This window comes from Nyctereutes procyonoides, unplaced genomic scaffold (genome assembly GCF_905146905.1).
Source record: "Nyctereutes procyonoides isolate TBG_1078 unplaced genomic scaffold, NYPRO_anot_genome, whole genome shotgun sequence".
In the NCBI taxonomy this organism is placed as follows: domain Eukaryota; kingdom Metazoa; phylum Chordata; class Mammalia; order Carnivora; family Canidae; genus Nyctereutes; species Nyctereutes procyonoides.
The window spans coordinates 33,323,919-33,341,025 of NW_026575121.1; positions in this window are offsets into that span (position 1 = coordinate 33,323,919).

Genomic DNA, 17,107 nt, shown 5'->3' on the forward strand with positions numbered 1-17,107 from the left:
TGTGTTATCATGAATATGAGCATGCTGTGAACTGGATGTTTGTGCTCCCCCCAAATTCTAAAACAGAAATTGGTACTCAGAGAGTGGGGTGCTGCTGTAACAGATATCTGAAAATGTGGATGTAACTTTGGAACTGGGCAATGGGTAGAGGCTGGTAGAGTTTTGAGGTATCTGCTAGAAAAAAACCTGCATTGCCTTGGTCAGACCATTGAGGGTGATTCTGGGAAGAGCTCAGAAAGAAAAGAGGAAAGCTGTAAAGGAAGCCTCAGTCTCTTTAAAGGACACCTGATTAATCCAGAAGAGAATGCTGGTAGAAAAACAGATATCTTGATGAGATCTCAGAAAGAACTGAGAAACATCTTATTGGAAAGTAGAGGAAGAGCCATTCTCATTATAAAGCGGCAAAGAATTTGGCTGAATTTATTCATGTCCTAGTGTCTTGTGGAAGGTGGAACTTGTGAGTGATGAAATTAGATATTTAGCACTGGAGCTGTTTCTAGGCAAAATGTTAATCAGAGGCCTGGATACTCTTGACAATGAAACAAGAGAAGAGAGAAATGATTCGCAGATGGAATTGTTTTTATCAAAAGGATAGTAGAATTTAAAGATTTGGAGAATTCTCAGCTTATCCATATTGTAAAGAACGAGAAAGCCTGCTGTACTAAAGGGTGTGGACAAAGAACTATATGATAAAGAGATTAGTAAACCACATCCATAGAAAACAGAAGCTAAAGGGGCTCATGCCCAATTCTTGGTTTCAGCTCTGGTTATGGTCACATAAAATGTGCCTATCAGGGGGTCTCCTGGAGATTCTCTTCCTATTCTTCTCCTTTCGCCCCTGCCCCTGCACTCTCTCATTCTCTAAAATAAATAAATAAATCTTAAAAAAAAGGAAAGAAAACAGAAGCTATTATTCAGGGCCATTGAAGAATGCAAAGAAGGGGCCATTGGTGCATGTGGGACCTCAGCGCACACTGCCCACTAAACATTGCTGGCTCCACTCCAGTGCCCCAGGTATGGCTCTGGCAGGCCAGGTGGCCTCTCCCAACAGGGCAGGTAGCAGACCTTGGTGGTGTCCCTGCTGCTGTCTCTTCAGGTTTGCCTGCTAGGCTGCCTTCATCTAGATTTCAAGGGATGCAAGTCAGATCAGAGCCACTGGGCACCTGACACTACCCCATGAGAAGTGTGGGTATGGGGCCCCAGCCTAGGGGGAAGGTCCAAGCAGCAAGCCAAGGTGAGAACTTCAGCCTAGCTGTGGAGACAGGGCTGCCCTGAGCCTCATGGGTCAACCCCTGCTCTCCAAAGCCACAAGAGCAGGACTCTTGCCTGGTGGGTCAAAGAGCATAGTTCTTGAGCCTAAAGTCTCTTGGTACTTCCCCAGTCAGATTTGGTACTTGCTTGATAACATCACTCCTTTCTTATTTTCTAAGTTGCCCTTTTGGAATGGAGCTGTCTGTCCTACACCTGTTCTACCATTGTGTTTTGAAAGCATATTACTTGTTTGATTTCACAGGTTTACTGCTAAAGAGCAATTTACCCCAGGATGAATTATATTTTAAGTCTTAAACTGTATCTGATTTAGATGACATTTTGGACTTTGGACTTAGACTTTAGAGTTGTTGCTGGAATGAGTTATAATTTTGGGGACTATTGCAATGGAATGAATATATTATGCATTCAAGAGGGACATGAATTTGGTGGGGGGCAGGGGTAGATGCTATGAATGAATATTTGTGTCCTCCCCAATTCATATGTTGAAATCTAACCCCCAGTGTCATGGTGTAAAGATGTGAGGCTTTTGGGAGGTGATTCAGTCATGAGGGTGGAACGGTCCTGAGTGGGATTAGTGCCCTTATAAAAGACAACTTAGAAAGCTCTCTTTCCTCTTGACCATGTGAGGTCAAGCAAAAAGATGACCATCTATGAATCAGGAAGCTGGTGCTCACTAGACACTGAATCTGCTGATGTCTTGATTTTGGATCCCCAGACTTGAGAACTATGAAAAGTGAATGTTTGTTGGTTATGAGCCACGTGGTCTGTGGTATTTTTGTTAAAGCAGCCCAAACTAAGAGAGAATAATAAGATATTTATTAAGAATGTTAAAGATATGGGGATCCCTGGGTGGCTCAGCGGTTTCGCGCCTGCCTTTGGCCCAGGGCACGATCCTGGAGTCCTGGGATCAAGTCCTGCGTCGGGCTCCTGGCATGGAGCTTGCTTCTCCCTCTCCTCTGCCTGTGTCTCTGCCTCTCTCTCTCTCTCTCTCTATGTCTATCACAAATAAATAAAAATAAGTTAAAAACAAAAAGAATGTTAAAGATCAAGTATAATGAAGATATACTGATCATTACAAATGGAAAAAGAATAAAAAAAGAATAAAAAATTGAACTTTCAGGGAAAGTCATAGACCAGTGGTCAGAAATGCCTTATGTCCTTCATTGTATTGGTAAAGATGATCAATAATCATAATTTTCAAAAAGTCTTTTTTTTGGGATTGTAATGGCAGTATATTTGCGAGATTAGTTTTTCAAAAAATGTTTATTGGGTAGCTTTTACGTACTAAGCAGTGCTAGGGACAGAATTTATGAAGTCGAATGGGGTGACAGGGAAGCAATCGACAGTGACAGGAATTAATGAAGTGTTGGATGTTTCCAGGCAATTGCTGTTTCCCCTCTTCTTCACTTCTCTTAACATGTAATTTCTCCCTATTAGAGCACCCAGCCTCCCTCACTATGGTGTTTTGGAGGGCAGAAGGTGGTGATCAGTGTGGTGATCATAAATCTACCAATTGTGTGGTGATCATAAAGCACTACCTGAAACAAATATCATTATACATCCCAGAAGATCCTTTCCCCTAAAAGTCCATGTATATTTCTTTACATTTCAAGTAAATAAGTCTATAGGGCCAAGAAGGTGACCTGGAAGTGAATCCATCAACCAGCTATTTATTTATCTGATCTTGCTAGTTGCGATTCCTCTTACTGGCTCATCTATGTTCCTACTAGATTTATGTAAAGGATCAAGAACCTATCTATGTGGATGGCTTATTTTAGCCATGCAAGTTTTCAGTTCTTCTTTATATCCTATTGTCTTATGCAGATTTTATATCAGTTTATGAAATTACTTGGTGAATTCCAACACTGCAGTCCTCTTTGAACACAGAAAGCCGTTGTCTCTAGTAGGTATTTCATTTCTAATATAATATGTAAACAATCTTTATTTTTGGCTTTTTAAACAGTGCTATTACAAATTGCAGCTTGTATTTCTGATGCGTTTCCCCAAATAAATCTTTGAAAATAAATCAGTGTGCTATTTCCCAAGCTTACATCATACAACCCTGACATTTGAATTATTGCAAAAATGTGTCTTGGAAATATTTCCAGTGTCTTTTTAGTCAAAGTTTCATAACCTAATCCCTACATGGTCAATTGCTAACTTCTTTGCATTGTTTCCTGTTTATAATTCTACAAAAAATATTTTAAGATTCTTGGTCTGCTCTCTTATATCAAATGAGAGAAAGAAGTAAACATGCTTTAACACAGAAAGATACAGGGATGTAAATATGCTACTGATTATTGTGTGCCTGAGGATCTTTCCTTTCCTCTTCAGGGTCTTTTGGAAAATCAGTGGACACCAGATAGCACCAAACAGACCTTTTCTATTCCCCTTTTTCATACTACATTTTTGCACTTTTTCCTCTTAAGCATTAAATTTTCTATCTAGAACTTCTATTTTTTTAATACTATAAGTTTTTATCTAAATTCAAGTTAGTTGACATGTAGTATAATATTAGTTTCAGGAGTAGAATTTAGTGATTCATCACTTACATATAGTACCCAGTGCTCATCACAAGTGGCCTCCTTAATACTCACCACCCATTTATCCCATCCCCCACCCACCTCCCTGCCAGCAACCCTCAACTTGATCTCTATCATTAAGAGTCTCTTCTGGTTTGCCTCCCTATCTTTTTTTTTTCCCCTTTCCTTTATGTTCATCTGTTTTGTTGCTTAAATTCCACATATGAGTGAAATCATGTGGTATTTGTCTTTCCCTGACTTATTTTGCTTAGCATAATACACTCTAGCTCCATCCATGTCATTGCAAATGGCAAGATTTCATTCATTTTTGATGGCTGAGTAATATCCCATCATATCACATCTTCTTTATCCATTTATCAGTTGTTGGACCTCTGGATTCCTTCCATAATTTGGTTATTGTGGACATTGCTGGTATAAACATTGAGGTGACTGAGTCCCTTCAAATCAGTATTTTTGTAACCTTTGGGTAAATACCTAGTAGTGCAATTGCTGGGTTTAATGTAGTTCTCTTGAACTCTTTAAACAATCTCCAAACTCTTTCCCAGAGTGGCTGTACCAGTTTGCTTTCCCACTAACAGTGTAAGAATGTCCCCAGGAGCTTCTAATTCTCCTTGTCATCACATCTATAATTAGTATAATTTGGGAATCTTGGGTTTTGCTCTCTTTGGATTCTATTCCATATTTTGCTCCACTTACCTTTCTTCATCAAGATCTTTAGTGCTGACATTTTATTCTGATTTACTTTCTTATGTCCAGTCTTTTTCTGTTGTCACTGCAAATGTTTTCTCATCCATTCTCTTCTTTGGTATTTCTTTATAGAATCATCATAGCATGCATTTGAAATATGAAGTAACTATTAATCCTCATTTTAGGTGCTATATATAAAAAGGATCAAGGACAAGGTCTTGGGTGGTGTCACAGTTGATGACAGGCCCAGGTTGGAGTTTGGAGTTCAAGTCCCACTCTTAGTCTGTGGCTGTCCCATTTAGCCTATAGTTTCCTTTTCTATAAAAGAGTGAGTCATTACATTTTGACTCCCAACTCTATTTTACCTTTATATAAATTCAGAACAGTAACCTTCAACCACATATTTAGTAAAATATTAAAAAAGTTTTCAGGGCTTCTATTTTAAATATTTTACCACATGATACTCCTCCAAAGAAAGCAAAAGAAGTCCAAGTATTCTGGTTCAGGTCTGCTTGACTCAGCAAATTTCTGCAAATTAGACAGACGATGTACAGAACCTTAGAGTATCTTTTTAAAGAAATAGCGTATATTAACTGATTATTAGTCCTCAGAAACCCAGTCTTCCTAGGAACCAAACTGCTCCCAATTTGTTGGATTTTATTCTTTCAGTAATGAAGAATGTCCTCTTTTTTTGTCTCTTAGAATCCTCTGATGCTGAAGAAACCTTGAAGGGTTATCATTGGATTTCAATGGAATTAGAAGCTTACTGATTTGTTCATAAAGCCTCAGACAGGTTTAAAAATAGCCTACACTTGGTTAGCCAAACTACATCAAGGAAAGGGCATATGGTTATATCAGTTAGTGCGTTTTGTGAACAGCATTCATGTATAAATAGCTTTCATTTAACAGGAGGTTATAATTTCTATACATGCAGATACATCCTGAACCAGGCACATTTTGAGCATTATGCTTCCCCTCTTGGAGAATATAATGTCACATGAAACCACAGGAACAAAATAGAATTGACTTATAATTTTAGGGAGCCAATTCCTTAATATATTCCTGATGTTTGATTTCCAGTAAGTCATTAAGTTGTCTGGATAGAATATGATTACTGTTCACCTGTATTTGGGGAGGTTGACTTCCTTATTTTAGCCAAAAAATGTGATTCTCCCTTTTCTCTTGAGACATTTCAAGAAAGATACCATTGTAAGTATAAGGGAGAATGATTTTCAAACTAAGTTTTGCTCTTGATTTGAGTATAATCAACCTAACCAATGATTTATTTGAGGTAGTAGAATTTGCCATTGAGAAAGTGGTCCTGCATTATTACTGCAAAAAACCCAGGTGGTTGGTTTCTCCCACTCCACAGCACCTTTGGCACTACAGGTCCTTTTCTCCTTTTCCAAGGCGTTGCAGCTCCATCACACCTAATTTGTTTCAAGTACAAAAATTAAATGTGTTTACAAATCTAGCTAATGTTCTAAAATTATGTGTGTGAGTGTGTTTTTGTGTGTGCATGTGTAAACTACTCATTGACTAATTTTCCTGTAATCTTGGCACAGATCTTCTAAGTAACAAAATCACACATTCTAGATAATTCTGTGGTACCACGTTTCTGGCATAGATGAATAACTGTCCACTTTTGAAGAGGACAGACCTGGATTTAAATCCCATTTTCCAGCATTTGAAAATTAGGTATCTTTAGGCAAATGATGGTTAATTTTCTGTGTCAACTTCACTGGGTCATAAGGTACTTATATATTTGATCAAATACTGTTCTGGATATTTCTGTGAGAAAAGGTTTGACATTTAAATCAGTAGACTGAGTAAAGCAGATTGCCATCTCTAATCTGGGTGGGACTCATCAAATCAGTTGAAGACCTGAATAACCAAAAGCTGACTTTCCCCTAATAAGAGGAAATTCCTACTGCTTGATTTTCTTAAGGCTGTGACATTGCTTTTTTTTTTTTTTTTCTGTCTTCAGACCTGAACTGAAACATTGGCTTTTCTTGGGTCTTGAGCTTGCAGGCCTTTGGACCAGAATTATGCTCTAGGTTCTTCTTGTGAGTCTCCAGGTGGTTGACTGCAGATCTTGGAACTTGTCAACTTCCATAATCATGTGAAGTAAATTCTTTATAATAAACCTCTTTCCATACATTCAAATATATATTTATATTATATATTTAAATATTATATAATGTATAATTATATATAATATATAATATATATAATATTTAATTATATATATATATATATATATATATATATATATATATATTCTGTTTCTCTGGAGAACTCTGATTCATGTGGCAGGCTACCCAATCTTTTGCAGCCTTGATTTTGTTACATATGAAAGAAGGATAATATTACCCATTTTATGAGGTTATTGTAAGGTTAATGAGATCAGGATGGCAAAGTACCTTGCACAAAGTAAGTATTTATTAAACAGTAACTGTATTATTATAATGATTATTTTTCACAGCACGGAACTTTTCTTAAGGCCCTATTCTTGAAGGAAACAGTTGTAGCTTGTCCAGTTTTTTTCTTCTTTCAATCTTTCCTTCCAACTGCAGAGAGATAAAGCTTCCTGCAGTTAACTTCCTTTTGAATTCTGGCAGAGTACTGTTCATATCCTGTTGTCACCTCTTTCAAAATTCCTGGCCAAAAAAAAAAAAAATTTCTGGCCAAAAATTTTTCTTACGAAATTCTTTAATTCAGCAAAGCAGCTAATGATCCGTTGGTAATATTCTTGATTCCCGTTTTCTGTCTCCCCAGGCTCCAACTTGTTTTGAACCTACCACTCAGGTTTAAGGCACCTGGCCTGACCTGTATGTAACAGTCATTTCTTGGGTCTGGACAGCAGACGTTCCCATGGAAATTTGGGCCTTTCTGATTTGGGGCCAGGATCTAGATGTGATTGGAAGATAATAGGTTGGGTGAGAGATTCTAGGTCAGATGTGTCATGTCAAATACTCAAAGTAGAGGGATGTGCTCTATAAGTCCCTCTAAGGTATGCTCTTTTTCTCCTTAATTTTAACTTCTCTCGTCTCTCTGATTACCCCTTCCTCATTACACACACACACACACACACACACACACACACACACACGGAACGCTACAGTGAGAAGAGTTCGCGCTTCTATCAAGGTAGGAAGACAGGGAAAAAAGAAACACACACAGACACTATTATCTATTCTTCTACCTTTCTCTGGCTTGACTTTGTATGTGTGTGCAGCCATACTGTGCTTATAAGGTGTGACTGGGCAAGCACTCAACCTCTCCACTTTCGTTTCCTCAACTATAAGGTGGTTCAAGTAATACCTACTCCTGGGACTGTGGGGAAGTGAAATAATACAATGTATACAAAATGTCTTGTATTTTGACTAGTACAGAGTAAGTGTACCATGAATTACAATTATTGCTATTATGTGATTTAGATAGAATGCCCTATGAGTGCCCTGTGGTGAGGAGACAGAGGGAGATTAGGCCAGAGAGATGTGGGGCAATACAAACTTGTCAAATTAATGTGGGTAAAAACTATAGTTGAAGTAGACGATACTTTCATACATCAAAAATGTGTGTTTTGCCATCACTTTCTCTCTATGTATATATCTGTATCAATTTAAAGAGCAGACCAAAGTTAAAGATTGGGATGTATGGCCAAACAGAGGCAGTAGGCAAGAAGTAGTACTAGAAATGATTTGTAGGAATCCAGTACGTCTAAGAGGGAGCAGAGTGAACTATAGTCCAGGTATGGCAAGACCGGATTAAACCGTGGGCAAAGCCCTGAAGGATGACAGGCTGGCAAGCTTGCAAATTGTCACAGCCAAGTGTGAGGAGATATCTCATTGTGGTTTGATTTGCATTTCCCTGATGATTAGTGATGTAGTGCACTTTTTCTTTTTGTAGTGAACCTTTTTATAAAGTACTAAACGGGTGTTAGTAGCCATTTGTATATCTTCTTTGGAAAAAGAATGTTAGTTCCCTTGCCCAATTTTTAAATTTCAAAAAATTATTTAATTAATTAATATTATTATTTTGTTTTGGGGTTGTATGAGTTTCTTATATATTTTGGATATTAGCCCCCTATCATATATATTATAATTGTAATTATTTTCTCCCATTCTGTTGGTTCTTTTTTCATTTGGTGATTGTTTCTTCTGCTGTGAAGAGACTTTTAGTTTGATGCAGTTCCATTTGTTGATTTTTGCTTTTATTGCTTGTGTTTCTGGCATTATATTTAAAAAAAAAACAAAACACATTGCCAATACCAATGTCCAGGAGCACTTTCCCTATGGTTTCTTCAAGGAGTTTTATGGTTTCAGGTCTTATGCTTAAGTCTTGAATCCTTTTTGAGTGAACTTTGTGAGTGATGTGAAATAGAGATCTAATTTCATTTTTATGCATGTGTTTATCCATTTTTTTTCCGACATCATTTATTGAAGAGACCATCCTTTCCCCACTGAGTATTCTTGGCTCCCATGTCAAATAACAGTTTTTGACAGGCAGTGTTTATTTCTGGACTCTTCGTTCTTTTCCTTTGGCCTCTGTGTTTGTTTTTATTCCAGTACTATACTGTTTTGACTACTATGGCTTTGAAATTAGGAAGTGTGATGTTTCCAGCTTTCTTCTTCTTTCTCAGAATTATGGGGAGATGTTAGTCAAAGGGTACAAATTTGCAGTTAGTAGATGAATAAATTCTGGATTGTGATTATAGTTAACAACACTATATTACATACTTCAAAGTTGCTAAGAGACTAGATTCTAAATGTTCTTACCACAAAAAAGAAATGAAAATTATATGAAATGATGATGCTAGCTAATGTTGCACTGGTAATTATACATATTGCAATATATGTGCTTGAAATCAACGTGCTGTACACCTTAACCTACTTAATGCTCTATGCTAATTATAGCTCAATAAAAAGAAAATTGTCACAGCCAGAGCACAATGGACCATGGGTGCTCAAGCATTGACTACTTGTCCTTTTCCTTGATGGCAGCACCCATATAGTCAGGGTGGAGATGGTTGTTATGTGAGGGGACCAACCAGGTTTTCTGGATCACACAGCTAGCCAGATAATTAGAATTTGATCCCAGCACTTTCAAACACCAGCTGCTCTGCAGAGCAAGCTTTTTACCACATCCCACATTCCTATAGCACACACTTTCTAAGGAATCTTCAGGAAAGAGGATATACTTGAGCTAACTTTCGAATAGCATTCCCAGCAGAGAGCTCTAAATTGGAGAGCACAGCATGTTTAGAGAAGTTAGAGCAGAAGGTGTCTGAGTGTAGGCATAAAGTGGGCATAATCATGGAAAAGGAGCTTTGAAAAGAGTGCAACTTAAAGCTAATAAATAGAAGTGTTACTCTGGAGTTTGGGAGTTATTAAGGAAATCATTAGAATATGTTAAGCAGATGACATGATGAGATTTATGTTTGAATGAGTAATGAATGAATTGGAAGAGAATTAAGCCAGAAATTAGTACATCAATTAGGAAATATTTCAAGAAATGGTAAGAAATGGTAACAAATCCAATTTAGGAAATATTTGTAATGGAGCAAAGTCGAACAAGGGATCTCTTTGACAGATATTAAGGACAGTCAGTGTAGAGTAAGTGAGTGAGAGGGAAGAGTCATTAAATGAGATTACACGGGAGGAGAAGTATCTTCTGCTACCAAAAGTTCAGCAGTTGGCTTGAGACACTGCTGTATCAGGATAGTTTTGGCAGATAATGTGCACCTTAGAACTTAGCCTGTTTTATAGATTTCTAGAAGAAATTCAGTTCTTGGTCTTTCTACTCTGTGAAGTAGAGGGATACCATCAGATCATACTAAATAGGGTTACAAAGGCAAATACACCTTTGCACTCGAATTATACAGTCTCTGAGTCACTGCCAGATATAGAGAGAGTTGAACTCTAAAGCTATATTTTGTTCAAATTCATTGTTTTACAATAGGTCATTTTTAAATGATATTGAAGATGAGAGCTTCGTTTAAAAATATCATGCTAATCAAATACACAGACCATTCTATTGTACTGTGGTATGCCTATAGGCACCTATTCAGTTAACATGCTCTATACATATTCTTTAAGAAAACAGCTCCATCTGCTGTGATATACCCAGGAAAACTAATTATTTTTGCAGGTGTTGAAATGAATATATACTTAGCTTTATCTTTGTATGTGTTTGTGATTAAATGTTATTGAGCATTAAGAAATAAAACCCTTTATAACCCTTTTTCTTAAATATAATGCAGCATGATATCGAACTTAATACCCTAATTGCACACTAACAAGAGATGCTTTTACAATTACTTCAATGTTTGCAAGGTTATGACTCACAAACAAATTACTTTCATGGCTGGGTTGCGTTTATACAAGACAAGGTGTGAATTTTAAAAATGGATCAACAAGATGGGACAGATTTAGGTGTGGACATATTTACGTAACATGTTTAAATATGGGAGAAGAGAAGCAGAAAAACAAATACCTCTTTTGGCATGTTCAGTACTTAAAGAAGAATTTGTGCACTATTGTATTAAAAAACATTCATGAAGATTGAATGAAAATTGGCATCAGGCAGGATTCTGGTAAAAAGGTCTTTAGTTAGAGTAAATTGAAGGCTAGTGACACCTTAAAGCTTTAAGATAATATGGAATTACGCCACTTGCAAATCCTTCATTTGCAACAGATGGAATGCAAACTCATTCCAAATGGCAGGCCACTCAACAGTGGCAAATGAAATTAAACCTATAATGATAGTACGAGTCTGTAAAAAAAAAAAAAAAAAGAAATAGACAATTCAAGAAATTAAAATGGGTTATTATTATTGTTTCACATCTAGTAATGCACCTTATTCATAGGTGATGCTCTAGCTCATTCTAATTGTCATTTATACTTTTCATTTTATGATGATTTCCTATTTTGCAAATGTAACCCTGTTATTGTTATGCATTTTACCCACATCTGACTTCTGTATTCCTCAGATAGATTGTAAGGGCAGATACTATGTCTAAGGCACTTCTTACATACAATAGGCTCTCTTAAGGATAACTCTTCCAGAACACTTAACAAGGGTCAAAAACCTGAGTCTTTTCTGTGGTTCTGAAACCATACCAAATGTCTTTTAATCAACTCTGCCCACGGGTAAGGCCAGTGTGCTCAAATGCAATCTCTGAGCAAGTTCAGAATTGTGCAGTGACTAGAATGCTATGCATTACCATTTATATCACAGCTAAATTGGTCTTATTAAGAGATTAGCTATAGGACAAAAGATAACTCCCAGAAGCTTAAGAGTTCTCTTTAAAAAATGTATCTCAAAGGAGGAACCTAGAAAAAATTATCATCTGCTAATAAAATATTTAATTGGGGGGTTATATAACAAAGGAGCCAGGACATACTATATGGATGTGTATCTTAGTAAATATTTCTAACTCTGTGTGTGTGTGCATTTTTATGCAATATATATTATTTATGCCTATATTTAATTCTAGTATTTTTACATGGGCAAAATCAACTAGATGCTTACACTATATTTCACTTCTTTTAAGATTTGTTTAAATATATTTGAGAGAGAGAGAAACAAGTGGGGGGAAGAATAGAGGGAGAGAATCTTTCAAGCAGACTCCCGGCTGAGTGCAGAGCTCATTGTGGGGCTCCATCCCATGACCCATGAGATCATGACCTGGGCCAAAACCAAAAGTTGGATGCTCAACCGACTGAGCCCCTAGGCATCCCACATCATATTTTACTCTTTTTGAGATTTCTGTTACTAATAATTAGAGAATGATTTAAAATTATCATGGCTCAAATCTTGATCCAGAATTTCCGGGATTCCAACTCCATCATTAGGTGATTAGTGGCATCTTCTAGGGAGCTTTATAGAAACAACTTCTTCTTCCCCAGATATACTTAGCAAAGGATTGTGATACAAATGCTCTTCCCCTGGGATTACTGGCATCCTCTGAACTCCCTGTCATTCTTGTGGGGTTCTCAGAGACAATGATCCTTACTTCCTTTGGCTTAGAGTTGTTTCTCTCAGCATTTCTAGAGCACACAGCTAATATCAGTGCTCTCAGGCACAGATTCACAAGCTTCTTTCAAGGACTAATTCCACAGAAAACTTTCTAGGAGTCCTTGGAGATTGCCTCCAGAGTATAAATTTTCCTGATGACTGCAGGATATTATCCAAATGATCTCTCAAATGCTCTTCACAGGTGCTGCATTGCAAAGCTATGTAAACCAGAAGTGTCTAGAAGCTGTACCAAAATCTGTGAGATATTATGAACATCACCTTCTTTATCTCCCATTTCCACATACTCAATCCGATTCGTTCCACCTACACAGCAGTCTCTTGAATCTCTTCATCCCAAGCATCTTCACCATAGCTAAGCTACTTCTATGTGGATCTTGTAAAAACCTCCTCTTTGATTTTCCCACATGTACTACTGATCCCCTCAGATCAGTCTTCATACAATAGTCAAAATATCTTTATAATAGTACACATTTATTTTATTCTTTTTCTAATTAAAACACTTTCAAGGACTTCTAATTCCTCTTTAGATCCAAAATCCTTTTTTTTTTTTAAAGATTTATTTGTTTATTCATGATAGATGTAGAGAGAGAAAGAGAGGCACAGGCACAGGAGGAGAGAGAAGCAGGCTCCATACCAGGAGCCTGACGTGGGACTCGATCCCGGGACTCCAGGATCATGCCCTGGGCCAAAGGCAGGCGCCAAACCGCTGAGCCACCCAGGGATCCCAGATCCAAAATCCTTAATGTGGTTTATAAAGCTCTATCAGATCTGAGACCAGCCACCTCAATAGCTTCATTTCTCTTTCTCTCTCTCTCTTTTAGATTTTATTTATTTATTCATGAGACACACAGAGAGAGGGGCAGAGACAGGCAGAGGGAAAAGCAGGCTCCCTATGTGGAGCCTGATGTGGGACTCGATCCCAGGACCCTGGGATCACGACCTGAGCCAAAAGCAGATGCTCAACCACTGAGCCACCCAGTTGCCCCAACAGCTTTATCTCTTGCAATGCTCTCTCTTGAGCTGTGATCTCTGGTCATCTTCCCATATTGTCCTCTTGTCTGCCTCAGGATCCTCACACATGCTCTTCCCTGTTTGGAAAATCCTTTTCTGCACTCCTCCATCCACTTCTTTATCCAGCTAGTCCTACTAATCCTTCACAATTTAACTTAAATGTCCTTAATTCAGGTAGTCCTTCACTGACCTCAGTTCACATCTTTTGAATAGGTAGGGTCACCAACTGTTTACGTTCAGCATAATTTTTGTCATTAACCAGCCATCACTGACATTAACTGTTTATATTTATATTCTCCTTTAGACTTTAAACTTCAAATAAGCATGGACTATATCTTGATCTTGTTTACAATGTTTATACCACCATTTTCTCTATGCTTACCTTGGAGTATTACATCCAGTAGGTGTTCCATAAAAATCTATCACTTGCTAGGTGTCCCTGGAAGTACCTGTTTAGCGTTTAGTTCAATAAAGTAAACTTGAACAGGGCAGCCCCAGTGGCGCAGCGGTTTAGCGCCGCCTGCAGCCCAGGGTGTGATCCTGGAGCCCTGGGATCGAGTCCCACATCAGGCTCCTTGCATGGAGCCTGCTTCTCCCTCTGCCTGTGTCTCTGCCTCTCTCTCTCTCTCTCTCTCTCTCTCTGTGTGTTTCTCATAAATAAATAAATAAATAAATAAATAAATAAATAAATAAATCTTTAAAAAAGTAAACTTGAACAATAACTATAATAAAATTCTGATTATAGTATTAAGACTTGGGGCATATGAACAATTCTAATTTTTTTTGTATGGGTAAAATTGTTCACATTAATAACTTGCTTCTGGAAAATTATGTCTTTTCCTTTTAATCGCATATGATATCTGAACAATATATAGATGGATAATTGGTTAATTCTTAATAAATGCTTAAAGGGCTTTCCACTGCCCTAATGCTTTGTTTTCTTCAGTATCTGTGGGATGTAGAGCAAAAATAAAACATTACTTGATTGTTTTCTTGGTTTAATTTTGACATCTGTTATAAGGGAAAAGAGGGAAACTGGGTGGAGAAAATTCAGAGGAGACGAACCATGAGAGACTCCTAACTCTAGAAAACAAACAAAGGGTTGCAGAAGGCAAAGAGGGTGGGGAGGATGGGCAACTGGGTGATGGGCACTAAGGAGGGCTCTTGATGGGATGAGCACTGGGTGTTATACTACACTTTGGCAAATTGAATTTAAATAAAAAATTAAAAAAATAATTTTGACCTCTGAAGTTAAAAATTATAGGTCCAAAACCATGTTTTTGGTCTTATATATGGCTAAAGTTTTACCTATTTAATAATGGTGATCTTTTTGTAATCTCTTTTTGGATTTGGATTATGAGTTTTAAAACTTTGTCATATAGTCTGAAATGGTGTCTATAAATGATGAAAGAAAAACCACAGGAGTCACATCTGCTCCTGCACTTGACTCAAGTCATACCTACCACCTGTATTGATTGTACTGATTGCAAGATGTACTTGGACTTGTACACAAGACTGGATTTTTACAGTTACTGCTAATTAGATTTCTCTCATGTTTCTTTTGACTTTGTATAGAAACTCAGAAATATATCTTGTTAGGTTTTTTAGTAACTAAATAGAAATGAGACCGCCAAGGCAAGCGAGGGTCCAAGAAAAGATTTTATTGCAGGCACCCTCGGGCGAGGTTCCACGACTCACGGGGGAAAGAGAGTGAGTCGGGGGAGTCGCGCCAAGACAAGGTGGCAGGGGGTTTACATAACGTTGTAAGGCAGAACGGTTTCCTACTGGTTGGCTCATATGCAAAGGAAGGATTGCAATCCAACCAGTCAGAGTGACCCTCTCTATGCAAAGGAAGGATTGCAGTTCGGCCAGTCAAAGGTGACTTCCTCCTCTGGGGTTTGAAGGGCATTGGGTTCGGTTGGGGAAGTCCAAAGGAGAGGTCTAAGGGTCTGCGTCAAGCTGTCAGCAGGTCATTGGTCCATTGGCGTCCCAAGTGGAGGTAGTGACAGGAACTTCAGCCATTTTGGGGTATCCGCCATCTTGAGGAGTTTCCCTTCCCGCCTGGCCCCAACATATCTTACTTCTCTTTTCTTCATATCATCTTTCAAAGATTTTCTTCATATCATCTTTCAAAGATTTCAAAGATTTCAAATGAACAAAGTTAATAATGAGAGTAATTTATATATTAGCACATGTTTACTAATTCAGAAAGAAATAAAGATGAACACATCCTGTGATTTTTTTATTCTGGATTTCATTTTATTTTCAGCCTCTCAACATATGGATGTTGAAATCTGTGCTTGGGTATAGATTTAGTGCTTCTTTTTGAAAAAAATGTGATTGTTGGGCTAAGTCTGACAATGATTTATTTCTCTGGTTTATTTTTTTTTTAAAGATTTTATTTTTTTATTCATGAGAGACACACAGAGAGAGAGAGGCAGAAACATAGGCAGAGGTAGAAGCAGGCTCCATGCAGGGAGCCCAATGTGGGACTTGATCCTGGGACTTCAGGATCATGCCCTGGGCCAAAGGCAGGCACTAAACCGCTGAGCCACCCAGGGATCCCTATTTCTCTGGTTTAAACCCAAGAAGTTTCCTCCAGTTACTTATTTTATTTTTTTTATTTATTTTTATTTTTTTTTTAAATTTATTTATTTATGATAGAGAGAGAGAGAGAGAGAGAGAGAGAGAGAGAGAGAGGCAGAGACACAGGCAGAGGGAGAAGCAGGCTCCATGCACCGGGAGCCTGATGTGGGATTCGATCCCGGGTCTCCAGGGATCGTGCCCTGGGCCAAAGGCAGGTGCCAAACCGCTGCGCCACCCAGGGATCCCCTTATTTTATTTTTTAAATTTAGTTAATTAACATATATAAATATGTTCTCATTGCAAAAGATGTAAATAAGACAGATAAAACAAAAGCCATTTTTGGTAGCTCCATCTACCTCCTACCACTTGCTTTCTCAACATTGACCATGAGTAGATATTTGATATATGTTTTTGCTAAACTTTAAGACACATTTCATACATATATGTACATGCAAAACAAAAGAAATAGTCAATTTTTAAAACAACAATATTATATGTATTGAAATGTAATGTTCTCTTTATAGTATCTCTGGGAGTTCATTGAATGTCTTCACACCCTATAAATTACTGCTTACTTTTCTACAGTTTGACCATTCAATGGTTGATGGACATTTATGTTTGCTTCGTACAGTCATGTTACACAGAAAACCTTGTTCATGCCTTTTGCCTTTCATGAAGATATTGGCCTATTATTAGGTAGAAGGAAATCTCTCTGTGTGTGTGTGTGTGTGTGTGTGTGTGTGTGTTTATTTAATTAATACAGACAAATGCCATCCATATTGTCCCTAACAATTTACATTTTCATCCAGAGTTTATAAGAATATCTATCTTGGGGTCCCTGGGTGGCTTAGTGGTTGAGTACCTGCCTTCAGCCCAGGTCATCATGATCCTGGGGTCCTGGGATTGAGTTCTGCATCAGGCTTCCAACACGGAGTCTGCTTCTCCCTCTGTCTATGTCTCTGCCT